This window comes from Bombina bombina, chromosome 6 (genome assembly GCF_027579735.1).
Source record: "Bombina bombina isolate aBomBom1 chromosome 6, aBomBom1.pri, whole genome shotgun sequence".
Taxonomy (NCBI): Eukaryota; Metazoa; Chordata; class Amphibia; order Anura; family Bombinatoridae; genus Bombina; species Bombina bombina.
This window is the reverse complement of record NC_069504.1, coordinates 831,445,255-831,468,106: the sequence shown is the minus strand read 5'-3', so window position 1 is coordinate 831,468,106 and position 22,852 is coordinate 831,445,255.

Below are 22,852 nucleotides of genomic sequence, written 5' to 3'. Positions count from 1 at the left end.
GGGAAAAAGCCAGTCAACTTAGGTTTATGGTAATAGATCAAGCACCTAGGCATATTAGAGGTGGCGATAGGGATAAAGATCTGCTCTATAGAGAGGCTAGGTGGATCTAGAAACTTGATACTTTGTACCCTAAGTGTCTTAATAGGGAATTTGATCTGCTTCCTTTTATTTGATTTTTAAGTTGGGTCTTAGTTTACTATGTAGTGCTAGTTATGATACAAGTATAGGCATGTTATTTACATTATGTATCCGTGTCTCTTATTATTCATAGCAACTTGCTGCACTTTTTTTTAATGTAGTACCACTTATCACATAGGGAGAGTAGGGGTTAAAAATGTGTGTGGTAATTATGTATATGAGATCTGGTGTGATCTCACTGTGTGCTTGACCCCTCCCATGACTATGTTATTGGTTTCCCTGACCAGGGCTACCTATATATGTGGAATATGTTTCATTTGTTTGTTAGCTTGATAAAGGGGCAGAAGCCCCGAAACGTTGCTCAATAAAAGTGCTGTTGCTCCACCTTGTTTGCCACCTGTGTGTTCCATTTCATGCATTTTCCTGGACTCTAGGAAGGGGAGTCCTGCAGGTATTGCACCAAGACTTTCTTGCTTGCCTACTATTATTCTGTATGCTGGTCCTATGGTGTTTCTACAAGTATTGTGCCCTTTCAAGGAATACAGCACCACAAAGTGGATTTAAAAAGTAGTCAATCTGTCAATGCAACAGCACTTACCTTTGATACAAGATGTTTTCATATACAGACAAAGAGGCAGCTCGAATTGCTACACTTACAGTGGGGACCAGGGAGTTTCTGTCGGCTCCTGACAAGGATTTACAAAGAAGAGAGTTGGAAAGATTAATGAAAAGACAGGTTAATCTGCAACTACACGCTTCAACACTGGCTGAATATTATAAAGTTAAGCGCATCCCTCGGGGCATGAGATCCCCCCCTCCAACCCACCTTCTTTTCGGACGACACAGAGTTCTGTACAAAATACCAACAGATCCTTAATAAAAATTCAATGGACTTGATTATTTTGAACATAGAGTTCTCTATCCCGGAACTACAGGAATTCCCAGGAAAGATTGAAATCCAAATAAATAAATAAATTGCGGGACACCGTTGGAGATGAGGAGTTTCAGCACGTCTACCAAGAGGTTTTGGAAGGGGTTAATACCTCCAAAGCTGAAATAGAGGAACGTAAAAGGTATACATTTCGCTGTGATGAACAGGACTATACCTCGGGTAGCATGTACAGATGGAACCGTCCACGCAGACGCCCCACCAATGCCAGCCCGAGATAGATGACCTCACGTAATTGTCAGCAGAGAGGGACAGACAGTGACGTAAAGTCAAGCACAGACAGTTCCGGCGCTAGGCATACACCTACAGTGACCGGTCAACATGCTAGTGTGGCATCCACCTCAACTTTTTTAGCAGAGCCGATGGGAACAGGTGACAGTGGAGGAGAAAAACAAGATGTGGTGGTAGACGGAGGAGGAGGAATGGGGACACGCCAGAAAACCATATACAAACAGAGGATGTAAATGTTATTAACTTATCCTCCCAAGAACTTAGTACAGACGAAGTCAATGTGCTCAATATGGGCTTATCTTTCTGCCCGACGGAATCACCTGATTCATTTGCCATTATGACTGACCTGACTCATTTCTTCAGGGGCCTATGAATTAAGGCTTTCTTTAATAACCCCAACAGACAACTCACATCTTACATCACAGAGAGTAATGACGATAGATGACCTTTTGACCTGTCTCCCTATGTACTTAGTTCCAAGAGTTAATTTAACCCCTCAGGGGAAAATGTGCCATTGAAAACTTCATTAAAATGGTGGACACTGACTTTAAGAAATTGATCGCTACTGATAAAAGAAGTCACTCATATAATTTAAGCAGGAGTCAATATCTGGCCTTTAAAACCTTACAGGACAATAAGGACATTACCATCAAGCCCACTGACAAGGGCAGAGTGGTGGTAGTAATGGACACAACCAAATATAGGCAGGAAATACTTTGACAGCTTGAAGATGACTGTGTGTACATAAAATTGTATTGTGACCCTACCAATGAAGTCTATAAATGTCTGGTTAAAATTCTGGATAAGGGCATGTTAAATGATTTGCTTACTAAGTAATTATATGACTTTCTGCTTCCTAAGTTTACTATAGTGCCAGTCTGTTATGTTGTCCCGAAGGTTCACAAGAGATTAATTGATCCCCCTGGTAGACCCATTGTGGCGGGAATTAAGTCCCTCTTGAGTCCTACTGCCCAGTTTTTGGACAAGGTATTATCCCCTATGGTGGTACAAGGTAAATCTTACATCAAAGACACAGGTCATTTTATTGAAGCTATTTCCAAACTTAATAATTTGGGGGAGGATGTCATCCTGTCCACTTAGGACGTAATGTCTTTATATACTGTGATATCTCACAGTGTGGGATAGATTGCATATGTAAAACATTGGCCGACAGAAACAGTTCTACATGCAAAAGACTGGGACGGCTATGGGGTCCAATGTGGACCCAGCCAATGCCTGCCTGGTAATGGATTCCATTGAGGAAAGAGTAGTGTATGGTGACCCTCTGTTTAACCAGTATTGTCTGGGGTTGTTCCGATACATTGATGACTTGTTCATTGTGTGGTGGGGCCCCTCTGAGAAACTGAGACTACTTAAGGATCATATTGAAAGTGTGGTCCCCTTTCTAAAATTCAGTTGTAAGGAGGACAACAACAGAGTGGAGTTTTTAGATACTATGGTACTCAAACAGAATGGCATACTGGCCACTGATTTATATGTCAAACCTACAGATCACAGCACTTCGCTACATCGTAAATGCTTCCATCCTCCCAAAATTTTTGATAGTGTCCCTAAATCCCAACTCATTAGGGTAGACAGGATAGTCTCAGATCCCCTGTTGAAGCAGGTCAGATCAGTCGAAATGAAAAATAAATTAATTAAGAGAGGTTATGATAGTCAGGTACTTGACACTGTGGAAATATCCATGAAAGATGCCCCCAAGAGGTATACTAATCCGGTATCTAAGAGAATGAATTTTATCACCTCATATAATGTCTTGAGTCAAAAAGTTTTTAATATTATCAAGAAGAATTGGCCATTAGTGAAGGAAGCCTGACCTGAAATAGAAGAGTTTCAAACTATCCCTAGAGCAGCCTATCACAAGGGCAATACCATTGGTAGAAGACTGGTAAGGGCCATGTCCAGCTTAGGCCCTGAGAATAAACCTAGACAAAACATTTTTGGCACTCCTAAAAATGGTACTTTTCCTTGTCTGGGATGCGCCCAATGCAGCAGTGTGATCAAAGGGGGTGTTATTTCCCACCCTTATACTGGTGAAAAATTTGTGCTAAAAGGATATTTTACTTGCAACTCAACCCATGTAGTATATGCGGTAAAGTGCCCATGTGGGCTGTTATATATTGGTGAGATGACCCAGAGGGTCAAAGATCGCATATGTAAGCACAAATCCACAATTAGAAATATTAAAACAGCTCACCTCCCTGTCCCTGCCCGTTTTTGGAAAAAGGCCACCAAGCCAGTCAACTTAGGTTTATGGTAATATATCAAGCCCCCAGGCATATTAGAGGTGGCGATAGGGCTAAAGATCTGCTCTATAGAGAGGCTAGGTGGATCTGGAAATTTGATACTTTGTACCCTAAGGGTCTTATTAGGGAATTTGATCTGCTTCCTTTTATTTGATTTTCCAGTTGGGTCTTAGTTTACTATGTAGTGCTAGTTATGATACAAGTATAGGCATGTTATTTACATTATGTATCCGTGTCTCTTAGCATTCATAGCAACTTTCTGCACTTGTGTGTGGTAATTATGTATATAAGATCTGGTGTGATCTCACTGTGTGCTTGACCCCTCCAAAGACTATGTGATTGATTTCCCTGACCAGGGGTACCTATATATGTGGAATATGTTTCATTTGTTTGTTAGCTTGATAAAGAGGCAGAAGCCTCGAAACGTTGCTCAATAAAGGTGCTGTTGCTCCACCTTGTGTGCCACCTGTGTGTTCCATTTCATGCATTTACCTGGACTCTAAGAGTCCTGCAGGCGTTGCACCAAGACTTTCTTGCTTGCCTACTACATTGGATATTAATGTGTGTGCTGGTCCTATGGTGTTTCTATTAGTACTGGTTTGTCTGTCTGCTTTCAGTGGGCGAGTGTCTAAAAGGTAAGTATTAATTTTATTACTAAGGACACTCATAGCTATGGACTGGGCATTTATCACATAAGTTTTTACTATATACTATTTTATATATAGAGCCCAGGGACAGGTTTTATTCCCCTTTATGTTTGCTTGTTTCTTTGTACAACTATACAGCACAAGAATATTAGAGCTTATATACACGGTTGTTATGGGGGTTTCATTTTGAGGATTATAAAATTGGCACCTTACCTGATTCTAAAGTTTTTCACATGTGCACGCTCGCCACATCGCACAATATATCAGTCTTTAATTACGTCATTATAATGCGCACTAATTTCCAGCCAAAAACTGAAATTTTCCTGGCAAAAAATACCCCTCCAAAATTTTTTCACCAGAAATCTTGGTGCCAAAATGTACTTTTAAAGACTCGCCCCATTTTGCCGTGTGCTCTCAAACACATCAAAGGCTTCATAGCAACTTTTTTTAAATTACATGTGTTTTTTAAGGTGGTATTAGCAAATGTTATTTTTAAAGCATTCTTTTCCATACCTTAAAGCTTGTTTATTTAATAAATATTTCTACTTTAATATTACTACTTTATTGCATATTTTCATTTTCTTTATTTTTTGCCATAATGTTGCATAGAGACTCCTTTCTACCAAAGCTAAGTGTGCTTATTGTAAAACAACTGAAGTAGCTTCTTCAGTTTATTTATGTGACTCGTGTTTAGATTTTTTTATTGCATACCAGTAAATCGAATAATGTTTCTATGTGTACACATGCACCAACTGTTTTTTCCATGCAGATGGATGCAGATGGCGTACCCCCAGCAATGAAAAAAAGTTTAATGCTACTGCCACTGAGAAGACCCTGACTGCACTACCGCCTTTAAATAAATGTAAGACGCCAGTTCTGGTATTGCCTTCTACTAGTAATATAAGTACTAATCAACAAAATAGCGAAGTATATTCGAATGATGAGGATTGCTCTAACAGTGAGGCTCCCTCATTGGACGTAGAACCTGATAATCCCTCCTTTTTATTCAAAATTGAACATACTCGTCTTAGTCACTTTAGGGATTGAAGAAGCTAAACCTTCTGATGATAAACCCTGTAATCACTAAAAAAGACTAAAAAGCAATGACTCATATACCACCCTAAAGGGACAAATGAAAGACCACATTAAGAAATTGGATACTGAATTTAAGAGAAACAAATGTGATAGGGACAGAAAAGACTATGGCCTAGATTTGGAGTTCGGCGGTAGAAGGGCTGTTAACGCTCCGCGGGCTTTTTTCTGGCCGCACCATAAATTTAACTCTGGTATCGAGAGTTCAAACAAATGCTGCGTTAGGCTCCAAAAAAGGAGCGTAGAACATTTTTACCGCAAATGCAATTCTCGATACCAGAGTTGCTTACGGACGCGGCCAGCCTCAAAAACGTGCTCGTGCACGATTCTCCCATAGGAAACAATGGGGCTGTTTGAGCTGAAAAAAAACCTAACACCTGCAAAAAAGCAGCGTTCAGCTCCTAACGCAGCCCCATTGTTTTCTATGGGGAAACACTTCCTACGTCTGCACCTAACACTCTAACATGAACCCCGAGTCTAAACACCCCTAACCTTACACTTATTAACCTCTAATCTGTCGCTCCCGCTATCGCTGACCCCTGCATATTTTTTTTAACCCCTAATCTGCCGCTCCGTAAACCGCCGCAACCTACGTTATCCCTATGTACCCCTAATCTGCTGCCCTAACATCGCCGACCCCTATATTATATTTATTAACCCCTAATCTGCCCCCCACAACGTCGCCGCCAGCTACCTACACTTATTAACCCCTAATCTGCCGAGCGGACCGCACCGCTACTATAATAAAGTTATTAACCCCTAACCCGCCTCACTAACCCTATCATAAATAGTATTAACCCCTAATCTGCCCTCCCTAACATCGCCGACACCTACCTTCAATTATTAACCCCTAATCTGCCGACCGGAGCTCATCGCTACTATAATAAATGTATTAACCCCTAAAGCTAAGTCTAACCCTAACACTAACACCCCCCTAACTTAAATATAATTTACATCTAACGAAATAAATTAACTCTTATTAAATAACTTATTCCTATTTAAAGCTAAATACTTACCTGTAAAATAAATGCTAATATAGCTACAATATAAATTATAATTATATTATAGCTATTTTAGGATTAATATTTATTTTACAGGCAACTTTGTAATTATTTTAACCAGGTACAATAGCTATTAAATAGTTAAGAACCATTTAATAGTTACCTAGTTAAAATAATAACAAATTTACCTGTAAAATAAATCCTAACCTAAGATATAATTAAACCTAACACTACCCTATCAATAAATTAATTAAATAAACTACCTACAATTACCTACAATTAACCTAACACTACACTATCAATAAATGAATTAAACACAATTGCTACAAATAAATACAATTAAATAAACTAGCTAAAGTACAAAAAATAAAAAAGAACTAAGTTACAAAAAATAAAAAAATATTTACAAACATAAGAAAAATATTACAACAATTTTAAACTAATTACACCTACTCTAAGCCCCCTAATAAAATAACAAAGCCCCCCAAAATAAAAAATTTCCTACCCTATTCTAAATTAAAAAAGTTACAAGCTCTTTTACCTTACCAGCCCTGAACAGGGCCCTTTGCGGGGCATGCCCCAAGAATTTCAGCTCTTTTGCCTGTAAAAAAAAACATACCATACCCCCCCCCAACATTACAACCCACCACCCACATACCCCGAATCTAACCCAAACCCCCCTTAAAGAAACCTAACACTAAGCCCCTGAAGATCTTCCTACCTTGTCTTCACCATCCAGGTATCACCGATCCGTCCTGGCTCCAACATCTTCATCCAACCCAAGCGGGGGTTGGCGATCCATCATCCGGTGGCTGAAGAGGTCCAGAAGAGGCTCCAAAGTCTTCCTCCTATCCGGCAAGAAGAGGACATCCGGACCGGCAAACATCTTCTCCAAGCGGCATCTTCGATCTTCTTCCATCCGGTGCGGAGCGGGTCCATCTTGAAGCAGGCGACGCGGATCCCTCCTCTTCTTCCGTTGTCTCCCGACGAATGACGGTTCCTTTAAGGGACGTCATCCAAGATGGGGTCCCTCGAATTCCGATTGGCTGATAGGATTCTATCAGCCAATCGGAATTAAGGTAGGAATTTTCTGATTGGCTGATGGAATCAGCCAATCAGAATCAAGTTCAATCCGATTGGCTGATCCAATCAGCCAATCAGATTGAGCTCGCATTCTATTGGCTGTTCTACGTTATCCCTATGTACCCCTAATCTGCTGCCCTAACATCGCCGACCCCTATATTATATTTATTAACCCCTAATCTGCCCCCCACAACGTCGCCGCCAGCTACCTACACTTATTAACCCCTAATCTGCCGAGCGGACCGCACCGCTACTATAATAAAGTTATTAACCCCTAACCCGCCTCACTAACCCTATCATAAATAGTATTAACCCCTAATCTGCCCTCCCTAACATCGCCGACACCTACCTTCAATTATTAACCCCTAATCTGCCGACCGGAGCTCATCGCTACTATAATAAATGTATTAACCCCTAAAGCTAAGTCTAACCCTAACACTAACACCCCCCTAACTTAAATATAATTTACATCTAACGAAATAAATTAACTCTTATTAAATAACTTATTCCTATTTAAAGCTAAATACTTACCTGTAAAATAAATGCTAATATAGCTACAATATAAATTATAATTATATTATAGCTATTTTAGGATTAATATTTATTTTACAGGCAACTTTGTAATTATTTTAACCAGGTACAATAGCTATTAAATAGTTAAGAACCATTTAATAGTTACCTAGTTAAAATAATAACAAATTTACCTGTAAAATAAATCCTAACCTAAGATATAATTAAACCTAACACTACCCTATCAATAAATTAATTAAATAAACTACCTACAATTACCTACAATTAACCTAACACTACACTATCAATAAATGAATTAAACACAATTGCTACAAATAAATACAATTAAATAAACTAGCTAAAGTACAAAAAATAAAAAAGAACTAAGTTACAAAAAATAAAAAAATATTTACAAACATAAGAAAAATATTACAACAATTTTAAACTAATTACACCTACTCTAAGCCCCCTAATAAAATAACAAAGCCCCCCAAAATAAAAAATTCCCTACCCTATTCTAAATTAAAAAAGTTACAAGCTCTTTTACCTTACCAGCCCTGAACAGGGCCCTTTGCGGGGCATGCCCCAAGAATTTCAGCTCTTTTGCCTGTAAAAAAAAACATACCATACCCCCCCCCAACATTACAACCCACCACCCACATACCCCTAATCTAACCCAAACCCCCCTTAAAGAAACCTAACACTAAGCCCCTGAAGATCTTCCTACCTTGTCTTCACCATCCAGGTATCACCGATCCGTCCTGGCTCCAACATCTTCATCCAACCCAAGCGGGGGTTGGCGATCCATCATCCGGTGGCTGAAGAGGTCCAGAAGAGGCTCCAAAGTCTTCCTCCTATCCGGCAAGAAGAGGACATCCGGACCGGCAAACATCTTCTCCAAGCGGCATCTTCGATCTTCTTCCATCCGGTGCGGAGCGGGTCCATCTTGAAGCAGGCGACGCGGATCCCTCCTCTTCTTCCGTTGTCTCCCGACGAATGACGGTTCCTTTAAGGGACGTCATCCAAGATGGGGTCCCTCGAATTCCGATTGGCTGATAGGATTCTATCAGCCAATCGGAATTAAGGTAGGAATTTTCTGATTGGCTGATGGAATCAGCCAATCAGAATCAAGTTCAATCCGATTGGCTGATCCAATCAGCCAATCAGATTGAGCTCGCATTCTATTGGCTGTTCCGATCAGCCAATAGAATGCGAGCTCAATCTGATTGGCTGATTGGATCAGCCAATCGGATTGAACTTGATTCTGATTGGCTGATTCCATCAGCCAATCAGAAAATTCCTACCTTAATTCCGATTGGCTGATAGAATCCTATCAGCCAATCGGAATTCGAGGGACGCCATCTTGGATGACGTCCCTTAAAGGAACCGTCATTCGTCGGGAGACAACGGAAGAAGAGGATGGATCCGCGTCGCCTGCTTCAAGATGGACCCGCTCCGCACCGGATGGAAGAAGATCGAAGATGCCGCTTGGAGAAGATGTTTGCCGGTCCGGATGTCCTCTTCTTGCCGGATAGGAGGAAGACTTTGGAGCCTCTTCTGGACCTCTTCAGCCACCGGATGATGGATCGCCAACCCCCGCTTGGGTTGGATGAAGATGTTGGAGCCAGGACGGATCGGTGATACCTGGATGGTGAAGACAAGGTAGGAAGATCTTCAGGGGCTTAGTGTTAGGTTTCTTTAAGGGGGGTTTGGGTTAGATTAGGGGTATGTGGGTGGTGGGTTGTAATGTTGGGGGGAGGGTATGGTATGTTTTTTTTTACAGGCAAAAGAGCTGAAATTCTTGGGGCATGCCCCGCAAAGGGCCCTGTTCAGGGCTGGTAAGGTAAAAGAGCTTGTAACTTTTTTAATTTAGAATAGGGTAGGGAATTTTTTATTTTGGGGGGCTTTGTTATTTTATTAGGGGGCTTAGAGTAGGTGTAATTAGTTTAAAATTGTTGTAATATTTTTCTTATGTTTGTAAATATTTTTTTATTTTTTGTAACTTAGTTCTTTTTTATTTTTTGTACTTTAGCTAGTTTATTTAATTGTATTTATTTGTAGCAATTGTGTTTAATTCATTTATTGATAGTGTAGTGTTAGGTTAATTGTAGGTAATTGTAGGTAGTTTATTTAATTAATTTATTGATAGGGTAGTGTTAGGTTTAATTATATCTTAGGTTAGGATTTATTTTACAGGTAAATTTGTTATTATTTTAACTAGGTAACTATTAAATGGTTCTTAACTATTTAATAGCTATTGTACCTGGTTAAAATAATTACAAAGTTGCCTGTAAAATAAATATTAATCCTAAAATAGCTATAATATAATTATAATTTATATTGTAGCTATATTAGCATTTATTTTACAGGTAAGTATTTAGCTTTAAATAGGAATAAGTTATTTAATAAGAGTTAATTTATTTCGTTAGATGTAAATTATATTTAAGTTAGGGGGGTGTTAGTGTTAGGGTTAGACTTAGCTTTAGGGGTTAATACATTTATTATAGTAGCGATGAGCTCCGGTCGGCAGATTAGGGGTTAATAATTGAAGGTAGGTGTCGGCGATGTTAGGGAGGGCAGATTAGGGGTTAATACTATTTATGATAGGGTTAGTGAGGCGGGTTAGGGGTTAATAACTTTATTATAGTAGCGGTGCGGTCCGCTCGGCAGATTAGGGGTTAATAAGTGTAGGCAGGTGTCGGCGACGTTGAGGGGGGCAGATTAGGGGTTAATAAATATAATATAGGGGTCGGCGGTGTTAGGGGCAGCAGATTAGGGGTACATAGGGATAACGTAGGTGGCGGCGCTTTGCGGTCGGAAGATTAGGGGTTAATTATTTTAAGTAGCTGGCGGCGACGTTGTGGGGGGCAGGTTAGGGGTTAATAAATGTAATACAGGGGTCGGCGGGGTTAGGGGCAGCATATTAGGGGTACATAAGTATAACGTAGGTGGTGGTCGGCAGATTAGGGGTTAAAAAATTTGAATCGAGTGGCGGCGATGTGGGGGGAGCTCGGTTTAGGGGTACATAGGTAGTTTATGGGTGTTAGTGTACTTTAGGGTACAGTAGTTAAGAGCTTTATGAACCGGCGTTAGCCCAGAAAGCTCTTAACTCCTGCTATTTTCAGGCGGCTGGAGTTTTGTCGTTAGAGCTCTACCGCTCACTTCAGAAACGACTCTAAATACCGGCGTTAGGAAGATCCCATTGAAAAGATAGGATACGCAAATGGCGTAGGGGGATCTGCGGTATGGAAAAGTCGCGGCTGAAAAGTGAGCGTTAGACCCTTTAATCACTGACTCCAAATACCAGCGGGCGGCCAAAACCAGCGTTAGGAGCCTCTAACGCTGGTTTTGACGGCTACCGCCGAACTCCAAATCTAGGCCTATGAGAATAATAGAATCTACTTCTGGCCTCAATATGGCAACAGGAGATTGAGACGTCACTCTGGTCCTGGCAAGGATATCATAAACACCGCAAAATCCATATTAAAGAACCAAAAGGCCAACAAAGAGAAGAATGTGTCCTTTTCTTCTATGGATATAGATTCCTCAGATCCTGAACCCACATCACATGGGTCATCTGACATTGATAGTGACTCTGCAGCTACGTCCCCACACATCCCACAGAAACTGATCAAAGGATTGATCAAGATGACCTGAAATATTTCAAGGACTATTGTGCTCTTGAGGTTATGAGAGAACTTTCTGGCAGTGGAAACCTAAATTATGGTCTCGGAACGCAATCTGTCATTCCTCCTATAAAACAAAACAAGGATTTTTACCCTATACAAATCAGAGGGCCAACATTAATGCCTTTCAGAGCAGTGTTAAAAGAGATCTAATCAAATTAGCTTCAGAGATTAAAAAAATCCAAATTTTCATACAAAAAGCAATTTATCACGTAGGGAATTAACTGCCTTAACTAAATTAAAAAGCAATGACAACTTTTTTGTAAGAAATGCAGATAAGGGAGGCTCAATTGTACTTCTAGATAAATCTAGCTATATTGCAGAAGCCAAAAGGCAGTTATCAAATAATGTTATCTATCGTACCCTTCCAATTGACCCTACTAATAAATTCAAAAAGGATCTTGCTAACTTGTTGGATGATGGAATAGCTTTGGGTATTCTACAGAAAAGAGAAGTGGAACTTTTAGTTCCCAAATCACCAGTAACCCCAATCTTCCACCACGTACCCAAGATCCACAAAGATTTGAGATCCCCCCAGGGAGTCCAATTGTCTCGGGCATAGGCTCCCTTTTGGAGCCTGTGTCCGAGTGGATGGACTCCATCCTCCAGCTCTTGGTCACTAGCTTATATAGCTACTTAAGAGACTCCAGTCACCTTCTGGATAATTTGAAGAAAATAAAATGGAAAGACAATTTCTGTTGGGCAGTCATTGATATAGTCCCTTTATTCTTGCATCCCTCATAACTTAGGAATTAGAGCAGTTAGGTGGTTTTTTGATAGGTCTACTTCCTATCCTAAAGAAAAGAAAATATTCCTTTGTGAATGTTTGGAGTTCCTGCTAACCCACAACTATTTTTTGTTTGACCACACCTTTTACCTTCAACTGTGTGGCACTGCCATGGGGGCAAAATTCACCCCCTCTTATGCTAATTTGTTTGTGGGTTGATGGGAACTCCATTACATCTTCTCAGATGCTAACTTGTATATTGATGACATTGTTTTTGATATCAGGTTCATCGACGATATGATATTTATAATAGACACCAAGGATAGTGAAAGCTTTACTATCAAAGAATTCCTAAATGATCTTAATATCAAACTACAATTTACAGGTGAAATAAATTTAACTAAAATTAATTTTTTAGACCTCACACTGGAGAGTGTGGTAGACTCTGGTGACATCAAGTCTAGCACTTACCGGAAACCCACAGCAGGTAACACAATCCTGCATGCTCAATCTGCACATCCACCTCATTTACTGAACTCTATACATAAGAGACATTTCCTCAGATTAAGAAGGAACACTAATTGTGATAAAACTTATAACCATCAATCTAAACAATTAAAAAACAGGCTCCTAAATAGGGGCTATGATCACAAATCGCTCAACTCTGCCCAGGAGGAAGCGAAAGATGGCCAACTATTAAAGGGACAGTCAACACAAAAGTAGTTTTAACATGTATCAATAAAGTTGCCCTAGATCGTTTTTTCAAAATATATGCCAGTTTTTAAAGATAATCTGTTTTCAAGTTAAATCACTTACTTTTCCCCCTGTTGTCATTTTAAAATGTCCATGTAGCTCCGCCCCTTTTTCATCATCCGTAACATCATGAAAATCCTGTGTTCACTCTAATTGTTCTTATTAAGTTATTCGTAACCCGTTTTTCGGGCATGCGCAATGCGCCTATTCTACTCTGGACACATTTTCACACAGAAACCAAAATGCTGGCTCATTATGTGAGCGGATCCAATTTGCAGCATACCTGTTTCCTGTGCTCCCCTCCAACAGCAGTTCCCAGGACTTATAGATTCCCACACGGTATTATTTCTCCAAGTGTATGGTAAACCTTTATTCAGAACTATTCACACAGTAATTTGAATCTTATATGTATCACACTGTCATGGGTCACCAATATTCTCATAAATTGCTGGGTCAGAGTCTGGTGTTTTGAATGATTCTGAGACATGAGGAGCAACTAGTAGTGTGTTATTATTGTATCATATATTATGTTTGTGGTGCAAACATTGAGCAGCACTTCTCTGATCAATAGAAGTTGGACTAGAGATATTGGGGGCCGTTATGATCCACAAACAGAACACCTTATGGGCAGTGAGAGTGAATAATGCAAATAAACCTGTATAAGTATACACAAATCTATTAGCTGTAGTCCGGTTCAAGTATTACATGCCCTATTATTATACCTCAGGTAATCTAACAGCTGTTAACTTAATGACAATGTTATTAGTACTGGAGGTATAATAGGGCATGTAATACCTAGCAGTAGTTAAATGAATTGTTATATGAGTTGTTATATGACTTGTTATATGGATTCACGCTGTCAAGTCACAAGGTATGCCACTGTGTTCCAGTGTTGCCAAGTCACAGATCATTACTAGTCCATCTTGTAAAAGGATTTGCCATAGTGTTCTAGTTTTTTCAAATCACAGTATCAGTCATTGAACCTCTACTGTACTCTAGTCTGCCAGGTCTCAGTATCTGCTGTTGGGATTTACCAGACTTTCTTTGTACCAAGCTGAATACCAGTTTACAAGTAAATGCATTTTATTCTAGAGTGTGATTTACTCTGCATCATTCTGAATGTCTTACCTGTTTCTGTTTAAGCAAGTATGATGAATACTTACTGAGTATTTTTTTGCTGTAGCTTTCTCTTTATGTATTTAAAGGGAAGCATGCTAAAAGAAAAAGCAGGTTTGGACACAAACTTACAACTATCATGGTATGTTCTCAAAATTCTTCCCCCACCGTGTAAGTGGATAAAAAATATTTTACTGGATACAAAAACATGTTTTGTATTTATATGTCTATATAATCAATCCACACATTTTAATTCTAGGGTTACAGTCCATTCATAGAACCACCTTACCGTGAAGTTGGGGGCTTGAAACATGTAATTGTGAATATTACAGAAATCAAAATACCCCCTGATAACTTTTTATATATCAATATGACATATGCAATATCACTGTAATATTGTATGGTACTGTTCATAATGGTAATAATAATTGAGGGGGGTGTTATCTATGGTGACCCAAAGCTAAAAATCTAGGGTGTAGGGTGTGATGGACCTGCCTTTTTAAAAATGTGTTATCTCAATCCTTGGTCAAAATTTTTAAAACCTAACCATCATGGTGTGAAATCATTACTCTGATCCTTGTTAGGAAAGACCTCACTCACTCAATTCTCTAAGAAAGGGGCTGCATTCTGGAAGTCTGCAAGTCGCAAGCTACACCAATAGATATGAATGAATCTGGCTGGAAAAAAATAACCTCAATACTATACTTATATGTATTTAGTGTTTAATCTGCCTTTAAAGGGATACTGAACCCAAATTGTTTCTTTCATGATTCAGATAGAGTATGCAATTTTAAGCAACTTTCTTATTTACTCCTATGATCATTTTTTCTTTGTTCTTATGCTTATGACCCGGCCCATTTTTTAAAATTAAATGTAAATTAAACACAGGAGTAAATGTTTATAGGTGCCTTTCAATGTGAAATCCAAGACTTTTGGCAATATACTTTCATTAGCAAAAATGCTTCTAGTAAAAGTGTACTATTTTTATGTGGCATATGTACATATCCTGTGAGGGCCCATGCACCAATATTCAACCACCACCACTTCTCAGAGAGCTGGCAGTAGTATGCATTGCTTCTGAAGACATCATTGTGTAGGGTGATTATATTGACGCTAGAAGTATATATAACAATATAATAAATGTGCTTTATTGTTAGTCACCCAATTGACTCTCAGAAAAAAAACACTGTAGAAGCTAGCTCAATGGAAGAATGATTTATTTAGGGCTTCGGTACGTCTATTCTTTGGACAAGGGGTGAACAAAAATAAATTGGAATCAACAGTGCAAATCTGTACTCTTTTGTTCTCTTTTTATTCTTTTCTTTCTAAATTGTGAAGAAGAAAAATGGCTGTCATGTGCCTTTAAAATTGTACAAAATACATTTTTATTGCCTACTTCTTACAAGAGAAGAGAATAATTTGTCTTGCATGCTGAGCTGTCACACATAGCGTGTATAAACACAGTTTTTATTTATATTACTTTAATACAGTTTATTGATCCTTTTCTTTTTATTTAATTACTTAGGTATTACCTTTATTGGAGTATCAGCCATTATAATTTGGTGTATACACATCTTTTTCGACGGAGATTTCAAAATGTAAGTACTTTATTTTTAGAAGATGGCAGATGCAAAAAATAACACATACTTTTCACAATGGATAATTTTCACAATGAATAATTTCATCATCTAACCAATACTCATACTATGCACGTCTGTAAAATGTGTCAAGATTTCATCAATGGAACAAAGAAATGTCTCCAAACTGTGTCTAGTGTGCAAATGAGACAAAAACATTCTTTTGTGATTTATAAACAGACACTTCTGCACACAGTTCTCAGACATTTCTTTTTCTCATAATTTAGTCATGACACAAATGTGAAAGGGAGTAGCATTAGATTCAACTTTGAAAAGATATTCCATTACTAATAATGGAGTTCCAATTATTTCTCCAACAATGTAATCTAGCTATCTCTATTTTTAAAACTTCTCTATCACTTTTTATCTGTATCTCATTCTCTCTATCTATTCATATCATATGTATATATGTACATATGCCACAGAAAAATAGTAAACTTTTACTAGAAGCATTTTTGCTAATGAAAGTATATTGACAAAAATCTTGGATTTCACATTGAAAGGCACCCATACACATTTACTCCTGTGTTTAATTTACTCCTATTATCATTTTTTCTTAGTTCTCTTGGTATCTTTTTTTTTAAAGAAGCTGGAATGTAAGCACCAATCAGCAAACACTACCCAGGGTGCTGACCCAAAAATGGGCCGGGTCATAAGCTTACAGATAAAGATAAAAAGAGAACAAAGAAAAAATGATCATAGGAGTAAATTTGAAAGTTGCTTAAAATTGCCTGCTCTATCTGAATCATGAAAGAAACAATTTGGGTTCAGTATCCCTTTAAAGGCAGATTAAACACTAAATACATATAAGTATAGTATTGAGGTTATTTTTTTTTCCAGCCAGATTCATTCATTTCTATTGGGGGTAGCTTGCGACTTGCACAGACTTCCAGAATGCAGCCCCTTTTTTAGAGAATTGAGTGAGTGAGGTCTTTCCTAACAAGGATCAGAGTAATGATTTCACACCATGATGGTTAGGTTTTAAAAATTTTGACCAAGGAGGGAGGTAACGCATTGAGAAGGGTTTTTTGTTTTGTTTTGTTTTTAAAAAGTCAGGTCCACCACACCCTACACCCTAGATTTTTAGCTTTGGGTCACCATAGATAACACCCCCCTCATTCATAATTGCCATTATGAACAGTACCATACAATATTACAGTGATATTGCATATGTCATATTGATATATAAAAGGAAATCAGGGGGTATTTGGATTTCTGTAATATTCACAATTACATGTTTCAAGCCCCCAACTTCACTGTAAGGTGGTTCTATGAATGGACTGTAACCCTAGAATTAAAATGTGTGGATTGATTATATAGACATATAAATACAAAACATGTTTTTGTGTCCAGTAAAATATTTTTTATTCACATACATGGTGGAGGAAGAATTTTGAGAACATACCATGATAGTTGTGGGTTTGTGTACAAACCTGCTTTTTCTTTTAGCATGCTTCCCTTTAAATACATAAAGAGAAAGCTACAGCAAAAAATACTCAGTAAGTATTCATCATACTTGCTTAAACAGAAACAGGTAAGACATTCAGAATGATGCAGAGTAAATCACACTCTAGAATAAAATGCATTTACTTGTAAACTGGTATTCAGCTTGGTACAAAGAAAATCTGGTAAATCCCAACAGCAGATACTGAGACCTAGCAGACTAGAGTACATTAAAGGTTCAATGACTGATACTGTGATTTGAAAAAACTAGAACACTATGGCAAATCCTTTTACAAGATGGACTAGTAATGATCTGTGACTTGGCAACACTGGAACACAGTGGCATACCCTGTGATTTAACAGCGTGAATCCATATAACAAGTCATATAACAACTCATATAACAATTCATTTAACTACTGCTAGGTATTACATGCCCTATTATACCTCCAGTACCAATAACATTGTCATTACGTTAACAGCTGTTAGATTAACTGAGGTATAATAATAGGGCATGTAATACTTGAACCGGACTACAGCTAATTGATTTGTGTATACTTATACAGGTTTATTTGCATTATTCACTATCACTGCCCCTAAGGTGTTCTGTTTGTGGATCATAACGGCCCCCAATATCTCTAGTCCAACTTCTATTGATCAGAGAAGTGCTGCTCAATGTTTGCACCACAAACATAATATATGATGCAGTAATAACACACTACTAGAAAATAGTGACCATACATCCCTTGTCTTTCAAGGACGTACTATCGCTGTGGAATAATTTTTCAACCCGGGTTGTTTTCATGAACTATTATTCTACTAACATCTGAAAATAAGTTTGCGTGCATAGCACTAACAGCAAGCTTTGAATATAAAGTACCACCTTAAAGGTCTCCTTTCACAACCAGGAGTGGAGGGGTAGATCATTTAACAACCACAAATGTTTTGAGAGATCCGGCTGGTCGGGCTAGGATGAGCCCCTGGAGTGTCATCTGTGACGTCAGACGCTGAAGTCACGAGGTGCAAACTAACAGGTTACCAGACCGTGATACACAACGGAACTTCTCCCCTCAAGGACCCTCGAAAATCAAGGTGCCAATTTGATATTGCTACACAGGACTGAGACTCTCTAAGAGAGTGATATGAAAGTCGCAAGAGTCTAATGTTGGAAATAAATATTATCTCCCTTCGCTCTGCACTCCTATATGAACGGTAACATTGTACGAAGTCTGTAGAAATTCTCTAAGAAGTAATTTTTTGTTATATACTGGTCACAAGATCTATTTCACATATTTGTTTTTATAATCTGCTTCCTAACGGTTTAATCTTATATGTCATTTTAGACTATCTAGCAACATGATAAGTATCGAAATTTGGAATTGTTGAGTATATCTCTCTGAATTTTAAAACATTTGTCTAGATTGAAGCTCTATTTGGTAATTTGTTTGGGAATATCACAAACTTTCACCTAGATTACGAGTCTTGCGTTAGCCTTAAAAAGCAGCGGTGAGGGGTCCCAACGCTGCTTTTTAACGCCCGCTGGTATTACGAGTCAGACAGGAGAGCGTCTACCGCTCACTTTTTTTCCGCGATTTTAGCTTACCGCAAATTCCCTTACGTCAATTGCGTATCCTATCTTTTTAATGGGATTTGCCTAATGCCGGTATTACGATCTCCTGAAAAAGTGAGCGGTAGACCCTCTCCTGGCAAGACTCCTACCGCATATAAAAGTCAGTAGTTTTATGGGCTAACGCCGTAACATAAAACTCTTAACTAAAGTGCTAAAAAGTACACTAACACCCATAAACTACCTATTAAGCCCTAAACCGAGGCCCCCCCCCCACATCGGAAACACTTAACTAAAATGTTTAACCCCTAATCTGCCGACCGGACATCGCTGCCACCTTTTATGTATTAATCTCTAAACCGCCGCACTCCCGCCTTGCATCGCCGACACTTTTTATGTATTAATCCCTAAACCGCCGCACTCCCGCCTAGTTCAATTTTATTAACCCCTAATCTGCTGTCCCTAACATCGCCGACACCTACCTACATTTATTAACCCCTAATCTGCCGACCCCAATGTCGCCGCTACTATATTACATTTTTTAACCTCTAAATCTAACCATAACCCCCTAACTTAAATATAATTTAAATTAAACGAAATTAAATTACTACAATTAAATAAATTAATCCTATTTAAAACTAAATACTTACCTATAAAATAAACCCTAAGATAGCTACAATATAATTAATAATTACATTGTAGCCATCTTAGGGTTTATTTTAATTTTACAAGCAACTTTGTATTTATTTTAACTAGGTACAATAGTTATTAAATAGTTAATAACTTTTTTTTTTTTTTAAATGATCTTTTATTGAGATTCTTGGGACAAAAAAGAAAAAGTCAACAAAATAGTATAACAAGTATTATACATGAACAGGGTAAGTAGTTACCACGCAGTGGATATACAATTAACAGTTAAATCACCCTTAACAACAAGTGATAATTGTACAATACTTAGCTATCTAGAACTTGAGAATCTCGTTTTATAACATATTGAATAGCATTTAACAGTGGTTAATTCGATGGCTACCCATAAGCCAATTGATATAGGAAACAATACGTCATCTAAAATGATAACCACAAAAATTATACATATCCAGTGATGTATTTTAGAATGAGAACATTGCATTAATGTATAAGACAATCTGTGAATGTTTGGCACCTTCATCTCAAGACATATGTGTGTTCCTTCAGAAAGGAGAATAATAGCCCTCTGTCCTTATTTCTGATAACCAGGTATCCTCGTTTGACCAGTATCAGCGGGTAAACACTGCTCGGTAGTAGTCAAAAGAGGAAGCGGAGAGAAATAGAGAGGTGCCAAGGTTCTAATGCAGAAATGTTCTATGTATGTAGTAAATAGTATGGGGGGGCGGAGCCAAATAATTTAAATGTCTGGTAAAGTTTTGGGTCCCTAGGCTTTTGTGTATAAAATTATTAAGGACAACTCCTGATACAGTTATGTTCAAGGAGGGGTATTTGTTTGTATGAAATATAAAATATAGGGGGCTTCTGGATGAGCTCCTCTCCTGGGGAAATGCCAGCTATAGGCGATGTGGGGATAGGGAATGGGGGTATGACCCGCAGGCAACAAGTACCGGCGGGAAAGGGAGGAGAGGGGCCCAACAGGAGAAGATGTTTTGTTCTAATAATAAAATCAACATAGGGTGCACCATTATCTAGAATAAAGCTGACAATGTATCCTTCACTTGGAGCTATGGTATATACAAGATGGGAGACATAAATAGGAATATCATAACAATTAAAAAGTAGTACAAACTGTCTCTATAAGGCCTTGAATGGCATCATATCAACTAGTCTAAGCAATATACACCAACTTTAGCCATAGTAATATACCTAAGGCATACTATGCCCACCTCTAAGGTTAATTATATGTATCATAGTTTCATGAGCATTAACAGTAAAAACTTCTAACATAGGACCTATCTCCACGATAATAAGCACATGCCTATGTATCTTGTACATTACTTCGTGACTTGAGATTGTGAATATACACTTAAGAGATAAGACATTATAGATGCTTATCAATGGTATTCACTAGCTAGGGTCACTAATAATAGAACATAAGAACCACTCAAGCAGTGTGACACTATGATATAGATCAGTCGGCTCTTATTAAGAAGCATTTGCAAAGTCCCATTAATAATCTGTTGGTTTAGTAGCCTAGGGTTTTAAAGGTACATATGAGGCGGCTCTTATTAAGAAGCATATGCAAAGTCCCATTAACAATCTGTTGGTTTAGTAGCCTAAGTTTTTAAAGGTGCATATGAGGGTAGTGAGCTAGGTGAATACTGTAAAAATGGAAGAGATAATAGGTTTCTATTCCAGGGCTATACTATACAATACAATGCTATATGGAGCACTGACACTGTAGCTGGCATCATCCTCAATATTGATAGATAAGGGACACCTGGAGATATATGCATGAATATCACAGCCAAAGAAAACAAAAACATAACATATCGACATAAGTATTATACAACATAGGAATCGTTCTGGCTATTGACAAAATATTAATGTAGTAATTGGACTTTATCAACTAGTACACTATTGCATACAGAGAGTATCAACATTCCTATAATGGATATGAGCTTTAGCCATCCTGATCCAAAGGGTCTTATGACTACAAAAAAAAAAAGCCTGTTTAAAAAAGATCCAAGGTCACAGGTTCAAATCCCGGCAGGGCCGACTCAGCCCTTCATCCTTCCGAGGTCGATAAAAACAGAATTTATGCTTACCTGATAAATTACTTTCTCCAACGGTGTGTCCGGTCCACGGCGTCATCCTTACTTGTGGGAACCAATACCAAAGCTTTAGGACACGGATGAAGGGAGGGAGCAAATCAGGTTACCGAAACGGAAGGCACCACAGCTTGCAAAACCTTTCTCCCAAAAATAGCCTCCGAAGAAGCAAAAGTATCAAATTTGTAAAATTTGGCAAAAGTGTGCAGTGAAGACCAAGTCGCTGCCTTACATATCTGGTCAACAGAAGCCTCGTTCTTGAAGGCCCATGTGGAAGCCACAGCCCTAGTGAAGTGAGCTGTGATTCTTTCAGGAGGCTGCCGTCCGGCAGTCTCATAAGCCAATCGGATAATGCTTTTAAGCCAAAAGGAAAGAGAGGTAGAAGTCGCTTTTTGACCTCTCCTTTTACCAGAATAAACAACAAACAAGGAAGATGTTTGTCTGAAATCTTTAGTAGCCTCTAAATAGAACTTTAGAGCATGGACAACGTCCAAATTGTGTAACAAACGTTCTTTCTTTGAAACTGGATTCGGACACAAAGAAGGTACAACTATCTCCTGGTTAATATTTTTGTTAGAAACAACTTTAGGAAGAAAACCAGGCTTAGTACGCAAAACCACCTTATCTGCATGGAACACCAGATAGGGCGGAGAACACTGCAGAGCAGATAACTCTGAAACTCTTCTAGCAGAAGAAATTGCAACTAAAAACAAAACTTTCCAAGATAGTAACTTAATATCTATGGAATGTAAAGGTTCAAACGGAACCCCTTGAAGAACTGAAAGAACTAGATTTAGACTCCAGGGAGGAGTCAAAGATCTGTAAACAGGCTTGATCCTAACCAGAGCCTGAACAAATGCTTGAACATCTGGCACAGCTGCCAGTCTTTTGTGTAGTAAGACAGATAAAGCAGAGATCTGTCCCTTTAGAGAACTTGCAGATAATCCTTTCTCCAAACCTTCTTGTAGAAAGGAGAGAATCTTAGGAATTTTTATCTTATTCCATGGGAATCCTTTGGATTCACACCAACAGATATATTTTTTTCCATATTTTATGGTAAATTTTTCTAGTTACAGGTTTTCTGGCCTGAACCAGAGTATCTATAACAGAATCTGAAAACCCACGCTTTGATAGAATCAAGCGTTCAATCTCCAAGCCGTCAGTTGGAGGGAGACCAGATTTGGATGTTCGAATGGACCCTGAACAAGAAGGTCCTGTCTCAAAGGTAGCTTCCATGGTGGAGCCGAT